Here is a 19,517-nt window from a genome sequence, read left to right on the forward strand (position 1 = left end):
ATGTCTTCACCACCTACACACACTTATTAACCCCTAATCTGCTGTCCCTAACATCGCCGCAACCTACATTACTGTTATTAAACCCTAATCTGCTGCCCCCAATGTCGCCGCATCTATACTTAAGTTATTAACCCCTAAACCTAACCCTAAGTCTAAATCTAACCCTAACACCCACTAACTTTAACATAATTAAAATAATTCCAAATAAAAATTGCAATGTAATACCTAAATTATTCCTATTTAAAACTAAATAAATACTTACCTGTAAAATAAAACCTAAGATAGCTACAAAATAACTAATAGTTACATTGTATCTAGCTTATGTTTTATTTTTATTTCACAGGTAAGTTTGTATTTATTTTAACTAGGTAGATTAGTTATTAAATAGCTATTAATCTAGTTAAAATAAATACAAATTTACCTGTAAAATAAAACCTAACCTGTTTTACAGTAAAACCTAACATTACACTAAAATTAAATAAATTACATTAATCAAATACAATTAACTAAATTGCACAAAAAATAAATACTAAATTACACAAAATAAAAAAGAAATGATCAAATATTTAAACTAATTACTCCTAATCTAATAGCCCTATCAAAATAAAAAGCCCCCCAAATTAATAAAACCCCTAGCCTAAACTAAACTGCCAATAGCCCTTAAAAGAGCCTTTTGCGTGGCATTGCCCCAAAGATATCAGCTCTTTTACCTGGCAAATAAAAATACAAACATCCCCCCCAACAGTAAAACCCACCATCCACACAACCAACCCCGCCAAATAAAATTCTATCTAAAAAACCTAAGCTACCCATTGCCCTGAAAATGGCATTTGGATGGGCATTGCCCTTAAAAACACTAACCATCCTCATCCAGCCGGCGAAGCCCTCATCCAAGCGGCAAGAAGTCCTCAACGAAGCCGGGAGAAGTCTTTATCCAAGCGGCAAGAAGTCATCATCCAGGCAGGCAGAAGTCTTCATCCAGACGGCATCTTCTATCTTAATCCTTCCGGCGCGGAGCGGGTCCATCTTCAAGACATCTGGTACGTAGTATCCTCTTCATACGGTCCCAGCCGTACACTGAAGGTTCCCTTTAAGGGACGTCATCCAAGATGGCATCCCTTGAATTCTGATTGGCTGACAGAATTCTATCAGCCAATAGGAATTAAAGGGTAAAAAGTCATATTGGCTGATGTAATCAGCCAATAGGATTGAGCTTTAATCCTATTGGCTGATCCAATCAGCCAATAGGATTGAGCTTGCATTCTTTTGGCTGATTGGAACAGCCAATAGAATGCAAGCTCAATCCTATTGGCTGATTGGGTCAGTCAATAGGATTGAAGCTCAATTCTAATGGGTGATTGCATCAGCCAATATGATTTTTTGTAAGACAGGTTAGGTTTTATTTTACAGGTAAATTTGTATTTATTTTAACTAGGTAGTTAGTAAATAGTTAATAACTATTTATTAACTAATCTACCTAGTTAAAATAAATACAAATTTACCTGTGAAATAAAAATAAAACATAAGCTAGATACAATATAACTATTAGTTATTTTGTAGCTAGCTTAGGTTTTATTTTACAGGCAAGTATTTATTTAGTTTTAAATAGGAATAATTTAGGTATTAATTGTAATTTTTATTTGGAATTATTTTAATTATGTTAAAGTTAGTGGGTGTTAGGGTAAGGGTTACATTAGGGTTAGGGTTAGACTTAGGGTTTGGCTTAGGGGTTAATAACTTTACTATAGTGGCGGCGACATTGGGGGCATCAGATTAGGGGTTAATAAGTGTAGTTAGGTGGCGGCGATGTCGGGGGCAGCAGATTAGGAGTTAATAAGTGTATGTAGGTGGCGACGACATTGGGGGTAGCAGATTAGGGGTTAATAAGTGTATGTAGGTGGCGGAGACATTGGGGCATCAGATTAGGGGTTAATAAGTGTATGTAGGAGGCGAAGACATTGGGGCAGAAGATTAGGGGTTAATAACAGTAATGTAGGTTGCGGCGATGTTGGGGGCAGCAGATTAGGGATGTTTAGACTCGTGGTTTATGTTAGTGTGTTAGGTTTAAACATAAAAAAATCCCTATAGACATCAATGGGGCAGCGTTATGGAGCTTTACGCTCCGTGATTGCAGGTGTTAGGCTTTTTTTTAGCCGGCTCTCCCCATTGTTGTCTATGGGGAAATCGTGCACGAGCATGTAACAGCAGCTCAAAGCAGCGCTGGTATTTGTGTGCGATTGCCGGCAAACGCTGGCTTTTTTTAAACTCGTAATACCAGCGCTATAGGGAGTGAAATACCGCAGAAAATGCTGCGGTCGTTAATTTCCCTATAGCGCTCAAAACTCGTAATCTGGCTGACTGTTTTTAAAGACAAAATGGAATGCTAAAATTGGTTAAAAAAGTGGTTATCTTACAAATGTGACTAAAAATATATCCTACATGTCTCTAAGGACTCACAAAACAATGATATATGATAACATAATACTAATTGTTCTAATTTTTAAGCCATGATTTCTATATAATTCCTGCTTTATTTGAACAAATGGCTAAGTACTGCTGCTATGTTCATTCATACTAGTAGGGATAATGAAGGCGACACAAGGGTCATATTTACTTACCTGATGTATATAGGCCTAGCTTATTTATTTATAAGAGTTGCAACTCTTCCCCATTCATCTCATTTCATTCCATAAACATGGTCACCACCTGCCACACACATAGATCTTTATATAGTGCTGTCTTTGGAAGAGTTAGGAATGTTTTTATAACAAAGAATATTTGATAAAAGCTAAGTAAAATGCCTGTCTCTTTATTATTTTTCTTATTTCATTGTGAAAAGGAAATGTATTTTTGTATATACTTTTATCAGCAGCAAACAAAGAGTGGTTATCCAGTATTGCCCTCATATTGTCTTTTGCATATAATGACTTTAAAGTTTAAGGGCTAGATTACAAGTGGAGCTCTAAATACCACTTGTGCACAAGTGATATTAGAGCTCCACTTTGAAATACCAGCGCCATCCAATGTGCGCTGGTATTACAAATTAAGAGGGAAAACTGCTCGTTAGCACCGCATAACCTCTAATGCAAAACTCATTATCTAGGCGATTGTTTCTTTGCCAACTCTGATAGTTTCAAAAGTAAAAAATAAAACAATTAGGGCAAGTGGCTGGTTATTGCTTCCGTGAGCATGCGGTAGCAATTAGCACTTAGAAAATTAACCAGAGATTAGATCTCGATTAATTTTCTAAAAGTGCCCTAAATGCCCTAAAAATATATAAGACATTATAGTTTTGTTTTTTAAAAAATGTAGTATTTAAATAAAAAACAACTGCACTAGGCAGTTTTGGGGCTTTAAAGTTGAAGAGTGTGGGGTGCACTTCTTACCCCCTTCCATGCGCTTAGGTTCTGCGCCATCTCTGACAGCATCAGAACGAGGCTCCCATTGGAGATTATGGAAGCATGTTTTTATAAGCATAATGCTTCCTAGGTCGCGTTAGCATTGTGCTTAATTTGTAATACCAGCGCACATTGCCATGCGCTGGTATTCCATAGTGGAGCACTAATATCACTTGTGCACAAGTTATTTTTAGAGCTCCACTTGTAATCTAGCCCTTAAACCTTAAAGTCATTATTTGCAAAAGAGAATATGAGGGCAATACTGGATAACCACTCTTTCACCTAGATTACGAGTTTTGCGTTAACAGGGGTGCGGTGCTAACGAGCAGTTTATTCTCACCGCTCACTTGCAGACAGCGCTGGTATTACGGGTTTTTACAAACCCGGCGTTAACCGCAAAAAGTGAGCGAAGAGCAAAATTTAGCTCCACATCTAACCTCAATACCAGCGCTGGTTACATTAGAGGTGAGCTGCTAAAACGTGCTTGTGCACGATTTCCCCATAGGAATCAATGGGGGAGAGCCGGCTGAAAAAAAAACTAACACCTGCAAAAAAGCAGCGTTTACCTCTTAACGCAACCCCATTGATTCCTATGGGGAAACACATTTTATGTCTACACCTAACACCCTAACATGAACCCTGAGTCTAAACACCCCTAATAATACACTTATTAACCCCTAATCTGCCGCCCCTGACATCGCCTACAACTGCATTATATTATTAACCCCTAATCTGCCGCTCTGGACACCTCTGCCACCTAAATTATAGTTATGTACCCCTAATCTGCTGCCCCCAACATCGCCAAACCCTACATTATATTTAATAACCCCTAATCTGCTGCCCCCAATGTCTCTGCAACCTAACTACATTTATTAACCCCTAATCTGCTGACCACGATGTCGCCACCACTATAATAAAGTTATTAACCCCTAAACCTAAGTATAACCCTAACCCTAACCCCCTAACTTAAATATAATTGCAATAAATCTAATTAAAATTACTACAATTAACTAAATAATTCCTATTTAAAACTAAATACTTACCTATAAAATAAACCCTAAGATAGCTACAATATAACTAATAGTTACATTGTATCTAGCTTAGGCTTTATTTTTATTTTACAGGCAACTTTGTATTTATTTTAACTAGGTACAATAGTTATGAAATAGTTATTATCTATCTAATAAGTACCTAGTTAAAATAAAGACACATTTCCCTGTAAAATAAAACCTAACCTAAGTTACAATTATACCTAACAGTACACATTAATTAAATAAATTAAATACAATGAATTACAATTAAATAAAATTATCTAAAGTATGAAAAAAACACTAAATTACAGAAAATAATAAAATAATTACAAGATTTTTAAACTAATTACACCTACCCTAATCCCCCTAACAAAATAAAAAAAGCCCCCCAAATTAAAAAAAGTCCTACCCTACCCTAAACTACAAATAGCCCTTAAAAGGGCCTTTTGCGGGGCATTGCCCCAAAGTAATCAGCTCTTTTACCTGTAAAAAAAAAGTACAAATACCCCCCCAAAATTAAAATCCACCACCCACACAACCAACCCTACTCTAAAACCCAACCAATCACCCCTTAAAAAAACCTAAACCACCCACACAACCAACCCTACTCTAAAACCCAACCAATCACCCCTTAAAAAAACCTAACACTAACCCCCTGAAGATCACCCTACCGTGAGACGTCTTCACCCAACCGGGCAGAGGTGGACCTCCAGATGGGCAGAAGTCTTCACCTAACCGGACAGAAGTGGACCTCCAGATAGGCAGAAGTCTTCATCCAGACGGCATCTTCTATCTTCATCCATCCGGCAGGAAGGGGGTCCATCTTCAAGACATCCAATCAGCCAATAGGATTGAGCTGGCATTCTATTGGCTGTTCCAATCAGCCAATAGAATGCACGTTCAATCCTATTGGCTGATTGCATCAGCCAATAGAATTTTTTCAACCTTAATTCCTATTGGCTGATAGAATTCTATCAGCCAATCGGAATTGAAGGGACACCATCTTGGATGATGTCATTTAAAGGAACCTTCATTCAGTCATTGGCCGTCGCTAGAAGAGGATGCTCCGCGTCGGATGTCTTGAAGATGGACCCGCTCCGCGCCGGAATGATGAAGATAGAAGATGCCGTCTGGATGAAGACTTCTGCCTGTCTGGAGGTCCACTTTTGCCTGGTTGGGTGAAGACTTCTACCCGTCTTATTATTTTCTGTACTTTAGTGTTTTTTTCCGTACTTTAGATAATTTTATTTAATTGTAATTTATTGTATTTAATTTATTTAATTTATTTAATTATAGTGTATTGTTAGGTGTAATTGTAACTTAGGTTAGGTTTTATTTTACAGTTAAATTTGTCTTTATTTTAACTAGGTAGTTATTAAATAGTTAATTACTATTTAGTAACTATTGTACCTAGATAAAATAAATACAAACTTCCCTGTAAAATAAAAATAAACCCTAAGATAGCTACAATGTAACTATTAGTTATATTGTAGCTATCTTAGGGTTTATTTTATCGGTAAGTATTTAGTTTTAAATAGGAATAATTTAGTGAATTGTAGTAATTTTATTTAGATTTATTTAAATTATATTTAAGCTAGGGTTGTTAGGTTTAGGGTTAGACTTAGATTTAGGGGTTAATAACTTTATTATTGTGGCGGCGACGTTGGAGGCGGCAGATTGGGGGTTAATAAATGTAGGTAGGTGTCAGCGATGTTAGGGCCGGCAGATTAGGGGTTAATAATATTTAACTAGTGTTTGCGATGTGGGATTGCGGCAGTTTAGGGGTTAATATATTTATTATAGTGGCGCCGATGTCCGGTTCGGCAGATTAGGGGTTAAAAAATTTATTTTAGTGTTTGTGATGTGGGGGGGGGGGGGTCTCAGTTTAGGGGTTAATAGGTAGTTTATGGGTGTTAGTGTACTTTTTAGCACTTTAGGAGTTTTATGCTACGGCGTTGTAGTGTAAAACTCTTAGCTACTGACTTTAAAATGCGGTACCAGGCTTGACAGGAGAGGGTCTACCACTCACTTTTTGGAAGACTCTTAATACCGGCGCTATGCAAGTCCCATTGAAAAAAGAGGATACACAATTGACGTAAGTGGATTTGCAGTATTTCCAAATCTGGCCAAAAAAGTGAGTGGTACACCTGTACCTGCAAGACTCGTAATACCAGTGGGCATTAAAAAGCAGCGTTGGGACCTCTCAACGCTGCTTTTTAACCCTAACGCAGGACTAGTAATCTAGCCGAATGTTTGCTGGTGATAAAAGTATATACAAAAAGACATTTCTTTTTCACAATGTAATAAGAAAAATAATAAAGAGCTAGGCATTTTACTTAGCTTTTATCAAATATTCTTTGTTATAAAAACATGCCTAACTCTTCCAAAGACAGCACTATATAAAGATCTATGTGTGTGGCAGGTGGTTTATGGAATGAAGTGAGATGAATGGGGAAGAGTTGCAGCTCTTATAAATGAATAAGCTAGACCTATATACATCAGGTAAGTAAATATGATATATATATATATATATATATATATATATATATATATATATATATATATATATATAGGGGTTAATAAATATAATGTAGGTGGCTGCGGTGTCCGGAGCAGCAGATTAGGGGTTAAACATTTTATTATAGTGTTTGCAATGCGGGAGGGCCTCTGTTTAGGGGTTAATAGGTAGTTTATGGGTGTTAGTGTACTTTTTAGCACTTTAGTTATGAGTTTTATGCTACGGCGTTGTACCATAAAACTCTTAACTACTGACTTTTAAATGCGTGAGGTCTCTTGACAGGGTAGGGTGTACCGCTCACTTTTTGGCCTCCCAGGACAGACTCCTAATACCGGCTCTATGGAAGTCCCATAGAAAAAAGACTTTATGAAGTTTACGTAAGCCGTTTTGCGGTAAGGCCAAAAAAGTGTGCGGTGACCCTAAACCTGCAAGTCTCGTAATACCAGCGGGCGTAAAAAAGCAGCGTTAGGACCTATTAACGCTGCTTTTTTACCCTAACGCACAACTCGTAATCTAGCCGAATGATTTAAAAGGCAACTCTATAAAACATTTATCTTGATTATATGTGGGTATTTGGTAATAATCCTGATCTGTATATATATATATATATATATAGATATCTAATGAAATGGTCAGATTTCCGACTTTACATGTAATTAGTGTTGTCACCAATGTTGGAAACAAATACCAGTAATCAGATTAATAAAATTATAGTATTTACAAACAAATAAACTCAAACTTAGAAAAGACTCAAGAGAACAAAGTAAAGTTGATGATAGAAATAAACTGAAGTCACTTAAAATTCCATGTTCTATCTGACCCATGGAAGATTAATTATGACTTTCATGTCCCTTTAAAATAAATGGCTTTAAATATAAGGTGACCTGACAGCAATGTCGTATACATACGTATATATTTTAGCTAACTTTTCTTTACTACTATTAATAAAACATAAAAAGTGTGGTTAAAGGGACATAAGAGTAAATAAAGGTAACTTCTCCATAACAATACATTTAAACTAAACACCCTGGCCTTGTTTCTCCACCAACTTCTTAAAGAATATAGAGCCTCTTAAAGAAATAAATATTTAAATTTGTGATAGACTTGTCTCTATGCCATACAGGAATTTGCATTTGTAAGGACCTATTCCTTATAATATACTGTGAGGCAGGGTATGATGTGGGGGAAGCAGACATTTAATTCACATGTTCTTCTTAATCAATCACCACATAAAAATGTAGATATACGAGTTATATATATATATATATATATATATATATATATATATATATATATATATATATATATATTATATATATATATTATATATATACAGACCGAGATAGGTGCACTCTCACAAACAGTCTTCAAATGCCAGGGGGGTGAATGAGGGTAAAGTACAGTAGATATTAGACAACACTCACTGAGCTTAATTAATACAGTAATTGCCTTTAATTAGTGATGTCTCGGGGGAATTCTCCCCTTCATCAGACCCGGTCTGATGAAGGGGAGCAGTCCCCGAAACGTCACTAATTAAAGGCAATTGCTGCATTAATTAAGCCCAGTGAGTGTCTTCTATCTACAATATATATGTATGTGTGTGTATATATATATATATATATATATATATATACGTATATAATTTCACAGTTGCTGATTCTCCCATCCTGTAAAAATTTAGTGTTTTATTAGAGACAATGGGAGCACAAATCCACTGTTTTAATGTCAGCTCCTATGGACTCAATGGCACTGAAAAAGTTAATTGAGTGTTAATAAAATCTTTGCCCTCGCTCCTGGAGAGCTAGAGACTTCCGTGCTTTGTGCTCGGCATTTCACACCAGCCACCAAAATCCTTCCACACATCAGATCAAGCAAAGTTGTTACATCCGAACCTTGAAGGAGAAGAGAAATCAAAGCCGTTATTATGGAAGAATGATTCTCCAAGCACAGTTTAGCTTAAGGCTAAAGAGTTAATCCAGTCCTGGAAAATGAGAGATGGTGCTTTTAAAAGCCTTTTATGCCCTGAGTCTTATGATAATTAGCCCTGCCCCGGAGCTAGCTAATACTGAGCCACTCCAATTTGAAATGGATCTTGAGACACTGCTGAGGCCCTTAATCCTCATCACACAATAAAAACTCAACTAATTCACTGAGTAAACACTTTCTCCAGTCACTTACAAGCTGTTTTCTTTTCATTTCAATAGTGATGATGACTTTTCAAAGGCTTTAGTAGGAAATAGAAACTTTATTTCAAGACCTCTTTTAAATAAAGTCTTCTCATTTGTTTCCTTGACCACAAAGCCCCTTAGTCAATAAAGTTTTCTAAATCTTGAACAACTGCCTAAGCAGCAGAAATAGAGTTTATTATATCTTTATTTCCCTGATGTTTTAAAATACAGAAATGTATTACTAATCTTCTAAACCATATTAACAAAACAAAAAAAACATGAAACATTAATCTTCATTGTGTTTAAAATATGATTTAATTTGGTATTTGTTTGCTGTGTGTGTGTAAGCATTATCTGGCAATCAAGTGTTAAATACATTGCTAACAGTTACATTTATTTCCTATGAAATGTTTGATTATGCCTATTAAAAAAAAACCATTATATTGTTTGCCCACATTTCATGTAATTTACCCATGAAAACTGTGTTTTTGTCACTGCCCAGAAAAAGATTTGAGAATCAAGAATACTGACAATGCAACATTCTACACAGTGATTGGTTGGTTAGCACAGGAGCTTATTTATATTTCCCTAACCAGCCACTGCAAAGAAGATAAGATAAACATAGTGAATAAGCTTTTCAAGGGTTATGTTTCTGGGCAGCAAAATTTTGCTAACTCAAAAACAGTATTAAATGTTTTTAAAATAGTTGATTTGTATTCAGATTGTTGTAATTGCTAACATATTAACTATCTATAAAAAATACTTTCATATCCCGCCTAAAACACTAGTAAAGACTTTATAATTGATTCTTAAATGAGTGTACACAGAAAGTTATTTTGGTGGGGTGAAAAAATTCTCCAAACATAATACTATTACTGGCAACGTGCAGCAGAAAGAGTTGCTTGTTCTACACATGGGCTGCACATCATTTTAAAAATAACTGGCATAAAAAGTGGAGGCCGGTGCTTATGCTTAACCCTTACGCTACTAAGGGGCCAATTTATTAAGGTGCGGGCCGAAATGATCCGCTATAGCATACGCTGTCGGCATTTAACATTGCACAATCATTTCTAGTTAAATGCTTGTGCAATGCCACCCCCTGCAGATTGGCGGCTAGCAGGGGGTGTCAATGATCCCGATCATATCTGATCAGGATGATTGCTGTCCTCCGCCTCAGAGGTGGCGGATAAGTTAAGGAGCAGCAGTCTTAAGCGGCTTCTTAACTTATGTTTCCAGCGTCGCACGGAAAATGCTTCATTCGCAGCATGTTAAATCGGCCCCAAAATCTTTTTACACCCCAGTGCTGAGCCAATTTTGAGCTTTTTTTGCTACTTACATTTAAAGCCTATTGTAAGTCAAATATCAATGAGTGACCCACACAAATTATATATTGTTTTTTCAGTATGCCCAGCAGATTCACAATCAACCATTATTACTAATCCATTGGCATATGAGATAGCTGCAGAAAATTTTAAATTTTTTTTTATAATTTTTGCTTGGATTTGAGTAAATAAAAAATACTGAAAATAGCCCAGTGACCACTGCTGTTACTGTGATCACCTTACTAAATTGTCATCATAGGTAGCCACATGTGAAGTAGAAGCCCATACAGGCTTTTGGAGGTTATAATATAGGTTATAAAGGCCCTATTGTTCAGTACAGAACTAAAAGCACTTTTGTTCTTGCAATGTGTTCACTTTTACCATCAGAGCCGGATTTATAACTAGGCAGAGTAGACGTGTGCCTACAAGCGCCCTCCATAGAGGGGGCGTTGCGCTGCTGTCTGTCTCTGACATACCAAATACCATACCACTGAGTACAGGGGTGGACTGACCAGTCAGGGATTTTGGCCCTTGACCAAGAGCCCGGCACTCAGGGGAACTCGGCACCACTGCAGGATCACCACATCATTAAAAACTAAATTTTTTTTTTTAATTAATAAAAGTTAAATACCACTGACCGGAACCTTGTGGAGCTCTCTCCGTCAGCTCAAATGCCTGTGGGCAGTAAGTTCTGGGCTGGTAGCCAAAACATCACAGCCAGTTTTAGCTTTCCTTTATTTCTCTAAAGTCTATTAAATAAGTGGTCATAAATATGTTCCCCATAATAGTCAAACAGTTTATGTTTTTAATTATGTTTACTTAAAGGGACAGGAAACCCACATTTATTTCCAATGGCATGGAGAGTCCACAAATCCATTCAATCACTAGTGGGAATTCAACTCCTGGCCACCAGGTGGAGGCAAAGAACACCCCAGCAAAGCCTTAAAGGGACATAATGCTCATATGCTAAATCACTTGAAACTGATGCAGTATAACTGTAAAAAGCTGACAGGAAAATATCACCTGAGCATCTCTATGTAAAAATATTTTACATCACAATCTCCTCAGCTCAGCAGAGTAAGTTCTGTGTAAAAAGTTATACTTCACCTGCTCCGAGCTGCAGGTAAAAATAAAAAATAAAATGAAGAAATGAACAGCAACCAATCAGCATCAGCAGTGCTGAGATCATGAACTCTTACTGTGATCTCAGGAGATTTGACGTAACTCTCATGAGATTTCATAGTAAGCTTCCTTTACCTGATTGGTGAAATAATATGAGAGGTCACGAGGCTCATCCCCTAAGCTGTCCTAGGACAGACACACTACAATGCTGCTTAGAAATCCTTTACAATAGGAGGTGGCTACTGAGGAACTTTTGAGGTAAAATATCTTTCTTTTTTACATAGAGATGTTCAGGAGATATTTTCTAGTCAGCTTTTTACAGCTATGCTGCATCACTTTCAAGTGTTTAAACATTTGGGTATTATGGCCCTTTAAGTTTCCTCCTATTACCCACAATCCCCAGTCATTCTTTGCCTGTGTAACATTGTAGGTGATGTGCGAAGAAGGTGTCTGAAGAAATCAAGTTGTTAATCCTTTAATGGGTATTTTTTCCTGCAAGTAAGGATTGGGGTTATGCTGTGTCCATGTAATTCTCTTTAGTTAGAGTAATGGTGACTTTTAGAAGTTGGAAGATGACAAGGTGGTCTTTGCTTACCTTCCAACATTTTTGCTACCCCTATATAGTAAACCAGGGTTGGTTACTCTGTTTTTTCTTTATCTACAGGTCTATGTCAGGGAGGATTCTGTCACACCCGTTTGCTGTACCTGCCCTGCAGTGGAACCACAGGTAAGTGCTTTTACCTTCTAGGTTAGAAGGATGCAGCACTTAGGAGCTCCTTGTTTAAAAAAAAGAAGGAAAAAAGGATACTTAGAGAACAAAGTGGATCCTTATGTAATGCTTCTGTGGAACAGATTTGCAAGGCGGCCACTTGGTAATCATTGCATACTTTTTCCAAATTTTACATATTTTATGTTTTTGCCTCAGCTGAAGCTTCTTTTGGGAGGAAAGTTCTTCAAGCCGTGGTGCCTTCTGTTTAGGTTTGCCAGTCTTGTGTATCCCTCCATTCCATTTTGTGGACTTTAGCTTTGGTATTGGTTCCCACTAGTAATTGAATGGATATGTGGACTCTCCATGCCATTGGAAAGAAAACATAATTTACACTTACCTGATAAATTATTTTCTTTCCTGGGATGGAGAGTCCACGACCCGCCCTATTTTTAAGACAGCATTTTGTAATTTTTCTAAACCTCAGGCACCTCTATACCCTTTGAGGCCTATTTATTAAGCTGTCAACCGCAAATACGCTGGAATTATGCAACGTAATTGTGGAGATCCTGATTTCCCTTATTTATCAAAGCCTACAGACCGGCAAAAGTTGAAATTTGTGACGCAACATACGATCCGTCAGTTTCAGTCTGACACAGATCAATGATTACAGATGTTCCAAATGCAAATTCAGCACTATCTGACTACTTTTGCAAGTTATCAAATTTCTACCAGGTACACTCGCCACTATTCCGGCCCAGCGTACCTGGTTTTCAATCTGCCGCCCTGGAGGCGGCGGATATCATAGGAATCAATGGGAGTCTGAAAGCAGCGAAAGCTCATGTTCGCTGCTGCCCGATATCCCATTGATTCCTATGGGAGAATAATAGTTACGTTTACACCTAACACCCTAACATGTACCCCGAGTCTAAACACCCCTAATCTGCCGCCCGACACCGCCGCCACCTACATTATACTTATTAACCCCTAATCTGCCGCTCCAACACCGCTGCCACCTACATAATGCTTATTAACCCCTAATCTGCCGCCCCTACACCGCTGCCACCTATATTATACTTATTAACCCCTAATCTGCTTCCCCCTACACCACCGCCACCTGGCATGGTAAGAACAACCATCAGCATATACCCAAGGTAATGTTTGACAATGGTTCTCATTGTATATTTTATATTGGGAAAGCAATTGTTTCTCCAGGAAATCATCTTCTAATAACTCTTCCCCATGATCCTTAGCAGTACAGTCGTGGAGTTCAGCAAACCCCTGTGCAACTGGATTCTTTTTGTAATGCTTGTAAAGCTGTTATGCGGCTATTAGACAAATTTCCATCTCTTATTCTCTCACTTTGCAGATATAGCAAAGGCTGGTGGGCCGTTTCTACAATAATTTTCTCGCCCTGTATATAGCTGCAGAAATTTTGTAGAGCCCATAGAGTAGATAAGAGAACTTTTTCGCAATCACTAAATTTTATTTCCACTGGGGATATAGTTTTACTCGCATAAGCAATGACTTTGCTTAAATTATTATGCTTTTGGTACAAAACTAAACTCATGCTTATATCTGTGTAACCTGTCTCTAAGTAGAAAGGTTTACCCCCTTCAGGGTATGCTAAGCAAGGTGCTTGAGTGAGTTTTCTCTTCAGCTCCTTGATGGCTGTCTCTTGAGTCTCACTCAAGACCCATTGCACATCCTTCTTTAGAAGAAGTAGCAGTGGTTTAGCTAATTCTGCATAATTATCAATAAATTTATGAGAATAATTTGTCATACCCAGGAATGATCTTTAAGTTAGTTGGGTTCTTAGAATTTATTATAGCTTCCACCTTTTTCTTCTGAGGATTTAACCCTTCAGAAGTAACTTCATGTCCCAAGAAGTTTACACGAGTGCGGTACCATTGAGCTTTTTGTTGGGATAATTTGACACCTGCCCTTTTAAGTTGGCTGAGGACGTGTTTAAGTTCAGTGATGTGTTTCTCAAAGTCTGTGCTTTTGATTAAAACATCATCAACATAAGATAAGGTCCCCCTTTCCAGTGCATCAGGCATAGCCTTATGCATGAAAACTGCAAATTCATGTCCTGAATTTATGTATCCAAACGGGAATCTCTTGAATGCATACAGGACCTTTTGGAATGAGAATGCAAGCTTATACTGGTCCTCCTTATGTACCTTTATGGTCCAATATCCCTGCGCATAATCACTGGCATGAATATTTTGGATCCCTTCATCTGTGCTAGGCACTGGTCAATATATGGCACAGGCCAGCCAGACATGTACACTCGTTTGTTTAGCTGTCTTAAGTCAGCACACAAACGCCATTGTCCATTGGGCTTAAGAACACCTAGAATAGGATTATTATAAGAGCTGTGCACCTGTCTGATAATACCTCTTTTTTCCAAGTTCCTTATGATTTCTGAGAGAGAATCATATGAGGCTAAAGGAAGTCTGTATTGTTTAACAGACAGGTGGTGCATTGGGATCTGTTTGTATTCTTGCAATGTGCAAGTCTGTAGTCCCACAATCATAAGAATCCCTAGCAAAAGTATCCTTGTACTCCATCAGGAGTTCTTGTAGCTGTCGGCGTTCATCATCACTGGAACAGCCATTAGCTAAAGATATTTGCTCTTCGACTATATGCTGAAATCCTGGAAAGATTTCAGGCTGTCCTATTTCATAGGCTTCTTCTAACCTAGAGGTGAGGTCCCCTTGATTATTATTTACATTGCCCCCTGACTCTGGGTATTCTTGATCTTTTATCAGCTGATCAAATACTAGAGAGGATTCTTCAATTTTACAGATGCCTTCCTCTGAGCTGAAGGGATATATAGACTGAATTGTAAATAGTCCCTCTGGCATAGATGCAAAGGATTGTTCTATTAGTTGTTCTTCAGTTAAATATCCTTCAGGTATTAGCCCAATTATATTATTTTGGAATCCAAAAGTGTAATAACTTGATTCCAGTGCATCTCCTATGGTAGTTCCCTTGGATAAGTGGGGTCATGTTATGCACAATAACATGTATTGGAATAGTTAGAATATTTTCCATAGGAGTATAGGTCATTGTGATATCCAGATTTTGTATTCTATGGGAGAGGCAAATTAGTGTTTCAGAAGTTCTTAATTTCTGACCTCTCTTTACCTGTAAGGGTAAGAGGAATCTATCAGCCCCATAAAATACAACGAAAGAACAGCACTCCATGAGATAGAACAGAAGCTGGAAAAAACCTTCCATGCATGTCCATTTTTATAATAACTCCTCAGGGTGCACAGTCTTTTAGCACAATATGCTCCTTCACAGAGAAAAAATATCCTGAGGCATATTAGTCTGACCCTGCCCAATGACAGTCCAGCGCAGAAATACCAGCTAATTCTTTTCTGAACAAGGGAAGCAACAACCCCAGATGATCGTTTTGGCCTTCTATGGGCCTCGTCAGTGAGGTGCAGTTGTATCTCTCTAAGGGCAAGTGTGCATGGAGTCCACGTCTGGTTTCCCCATTACTCTTAGGGTGACCCAAGAGCATTTACATAAAATACAACAAAAGAACAGCACTCCATGAGATAGAACAGAAGCTGGAAAAAAACGTCCATGCATGTCAATTTTTATAATAACTCCTCAGGGTTCACAGGAGAGGCTAGCCAGACTGGGTCTGTTTTCTTCAGAAAAAAGGCGCTTGAGAGGTGACATGATTACTTTATATAAATATATTCAAGGCCCATATACAGAGATGGTAGAAGCTCTGTTTATTCCAAGAAAATAGTTTCTGACAAGAGGTCATAATTTAAGGTTGGAGGAAAGGAGATTTAATCTCCTGCAACGGAAACGTTTTTTCACTGTAAGAGCAATAAAATTGTGGAACTCATTACCAAAGGAGGTAGTGAATGCCAATACCATAGATACATTTAAAAATAGTCTGGATAAATTTCTGTATATAAACAAAATTCATGGATATGATTGCTAGTATTAAATGGGTCACATTTTAATGGGGTTATTTAAGCTTAACTGGAGCTTTTTGTAAGTATTTTAGATTTGTATAGGTTGAACTTGATGGACTTCAGTCTTTTTTCAACCTTATCTACTATGTTACTATGTTACTATGTTACAGTCTTTTAGCACACTATGCCCCTTCACAGAGAAAAAATATCCTGAGGCATATCAGTCTGACCCTGCTCAATGACAGTCCAGCGCCAAAATACCAGGCAATTCTTCTCTGAACAAGGGAAGCAACAACACCAGACGATTGTTTTGGCCTTCTATGGGCCTCGTCAGTGAGGTGCAGTTTTATCTCTCTAAGGGCAAGTGTGCATGGAGTCCACGTCTGGTTTCCCCATTACTCTTAGGGTGACCCAAGAGCATTTACATAAAATACAACGAAAGAACAGTACTCCATGAGATAGAACAGAAGCTGGAAAAAACCTTCCATGCATGTCCATTTTTTATAATAACTCCTCAGGGTGCACAGTCTTTTAGCACACTATGCCCCTTTACAGAGAAAAAATATCCTGAGCCATATCAGTCTGATCCTGCCCAATGACAGTCCAGCGCTGAAATACCAAGCAATTCTTCTCTGAACAAGGGAAACAACAACCCCAGACAATCATTTCGGCCTTCTATGGGCCTCGTCAGTGAGGTGCAGTTGTATCTCTCTAAGGGCAAGTGTGCATGGAGTCCACGTCTGGTTTCCCCATTACTCTTAGGGTGACCCAAGAGCATTTACATAAAATACAACGAAAGAACAGCACTCCATGAGATAGAACAGAAGCTGGAAAAAACCTTCCATGCATGTCCATTTTTATAATAACTCCTCAGGGTGCACAGTCTTTTAGCACACTATGCCCCTTCACAGAGAAAAAATATCCTGAGGCATATCAGTCTGACCCTGCCCAATGACAGTCCAGCGCCGAAATACCAGGCAATTCTTCTCTGAACAAGGGAAGCAACAACCCCAGATGTTCGTTTCAGCAGGAATTATAACATTGTTAGACACCTGCATATTCACAGCATATGGCAATTGCTGGTTTGATTTCAGGGCTGCGTTTTCATCCTGAAATATTTCAGGGTCCCCCTTTAACCTGCTCCAGAGGCAAGCGTTAATCAAATCTATTTGTATGGCATATCTATATAAGAGATCATTGCCAATGTATATTTGATTATGGGGAGTATTTAAAACTAAAAACAGGTGTTTCACTGATTTATTACCTATAGATATAGATAATAAGCACTTAACTGTGATGTTATAGCTTTCAAACCTGTCATCCAGGCCGTGGACAAAGCGGTCTTGGGGAGAAGGATATTTAATCACCTTAGGTTCAGCTATCTGCACCAATAAGCCTTCGCTTATATAGCTAGCTTCCTGTTTTAAGTTTAATTTGGCAAACTTGGCTTTCCCAAGGTCATGCACTTGCATAGGTATAAAAAGATCATCCTTAACTTTCTCAATTCCTGTGAGGTATTGAGCATGGCCTCCCCCTTAGGGATTTTATGATCCCCCTTGTGGAGAGATATGGTTAATACATCACCGTCTAAGGAAATATTTGTTATTTTTCCATGCCAAATTTTTAAAGTATTATGATTGGAGCCACTTAAATGAGTCTGATCATCTATCTGCAGGATAGTTACTTCAAGTACATAGTTATTCCTGAAATGAAACTCCACAGCATCTAGCTTCTCTTCCAACATGTGAAAATTATCTCGGGTGCGAGATATATCGAATTTCTCATAATTGATAGGTCTTTTTACTTGTGACCAAATTACATTATTTATGCAATCAATTATGGTGCTTAATCGCTTCAAGAGATCACTACCAATAATTAAATGATCAGTTGGCAGATCCACTACAGAGTGTCTTATGACCCTGTTACCCAGTTTAAACTTTAACCATGCCGTACCGTAGACTTTTAGAGAGTCACCCCCAACACCTATTAGTGAACCATCAAATTATTTTATTTTAGGTTTGTGGGGTGTTAGGTCATTTAGCTGTGTGTAGTACCTGTGGGATAAAATAGTTGCCTGAGACCCAGTATCAATTAATCCAATGATAGGGTTGGAGATTGACCCCCGGAAGCTTAGCTAATATATAATATCTCCCTGTAGTTTTTACCATTTCACACATGAAATTGGCATGATTACACACTTGTGGGCTTCGCCATGTGTTACCTGAATCCGCCGTGTTACATGATGCAGAAGAAACTTCATTCTTACCATTCATGTCCTCTATAATAGGGTTGATTGGGTTCCTGTGTACTGCATCTGTGGAAATAAGGTTAAGAGAATGCTGCAAAGGAAGAGATTGGTTAGAGCTTTCAGGCTGAGGTTGCTCGTCATCACAGCTAAATTGTCCATTTCCGGTCTGTGGGCAGAGAACATGATTAGTACCATTATTGACATTTATCATTTCATTTGGTATATCCCTCCCCCCTCTTTCAGGTGATACTGCAGTATTTTTGCCTGTACCTGTGGCCCATTGCTGGCCACTGGCTGTACCCCTAAAAAAGTATTATTCTGTTGCTGAGCCGTAAACGCTTGACTCAATGTTGGCGGAGGGGCAGAGTTAAAACTTTGTGGGAATGGCCTATTTTCTTGGGCCACCTCCACATAGATTTTCTTTTTAGACTCCAAATTGAGGGGGCTAGTTGACACCCTAGTTTCTGCCACAATTTTGGGACTGGGTTTCGATTCCCTTTTAACCCCCTGTTCACCAGACTGCTGAATAGAGTATATCTTTGTACTCTCTTTGATCTGCCAGTCTAATGAGCAGTGCTCATCAAAATCTCTAGCTAAATTAACTTTGATGTGCATGGGCAATGCTTCGAAAAATAAATTCACAAATTCTGAGCATTCAAATATGGGATAATTTTCAGCCATACTCTATGCAATTTTCAGTAGAGAAAGGAATTCTATAGGGCTTTGATTTGCACTACATTTTAAACCGTATACAGCTATTTACGCTGCAGTTTTAGTACGATATTGCCGAATTATTTTCTGCACCGTCTTTTGGTTTTATTCCAGGAATGAATATTCATATTCTTTAGTGAAGCAAAGAATTTGTGATATTTACTTTCAAATACCCAGGGCAGAAAGTCAATTTTTGACTGCTCACTTGTAACATTCATAATGGATAAAGCATTTTCAAAGGCCTCTAAGTGGTCAATTATAGAAATGGTTCCCTTGTTGGAGAACTTAGGTACTGCATAACCTAAAAATTTAATTATTTTAGGGGTGTCATATACCATATTAGACG

The sequence above is a fragment of the Bombina bombina genome, chromosome 4 (genome assembly GCF_027579735.1).
Source record: "Bombina bombina isolate aBomBom1 chromosome 4, aBomBom1.pri, whole genome shotgun sequence".
In the NCBI taxonomy this organism is placed as follows: Eukaryota; Metazoa; Chordata; class Amphibia; order Anura; family Bombinatoridae; genus Bombina; species Bombina bombina.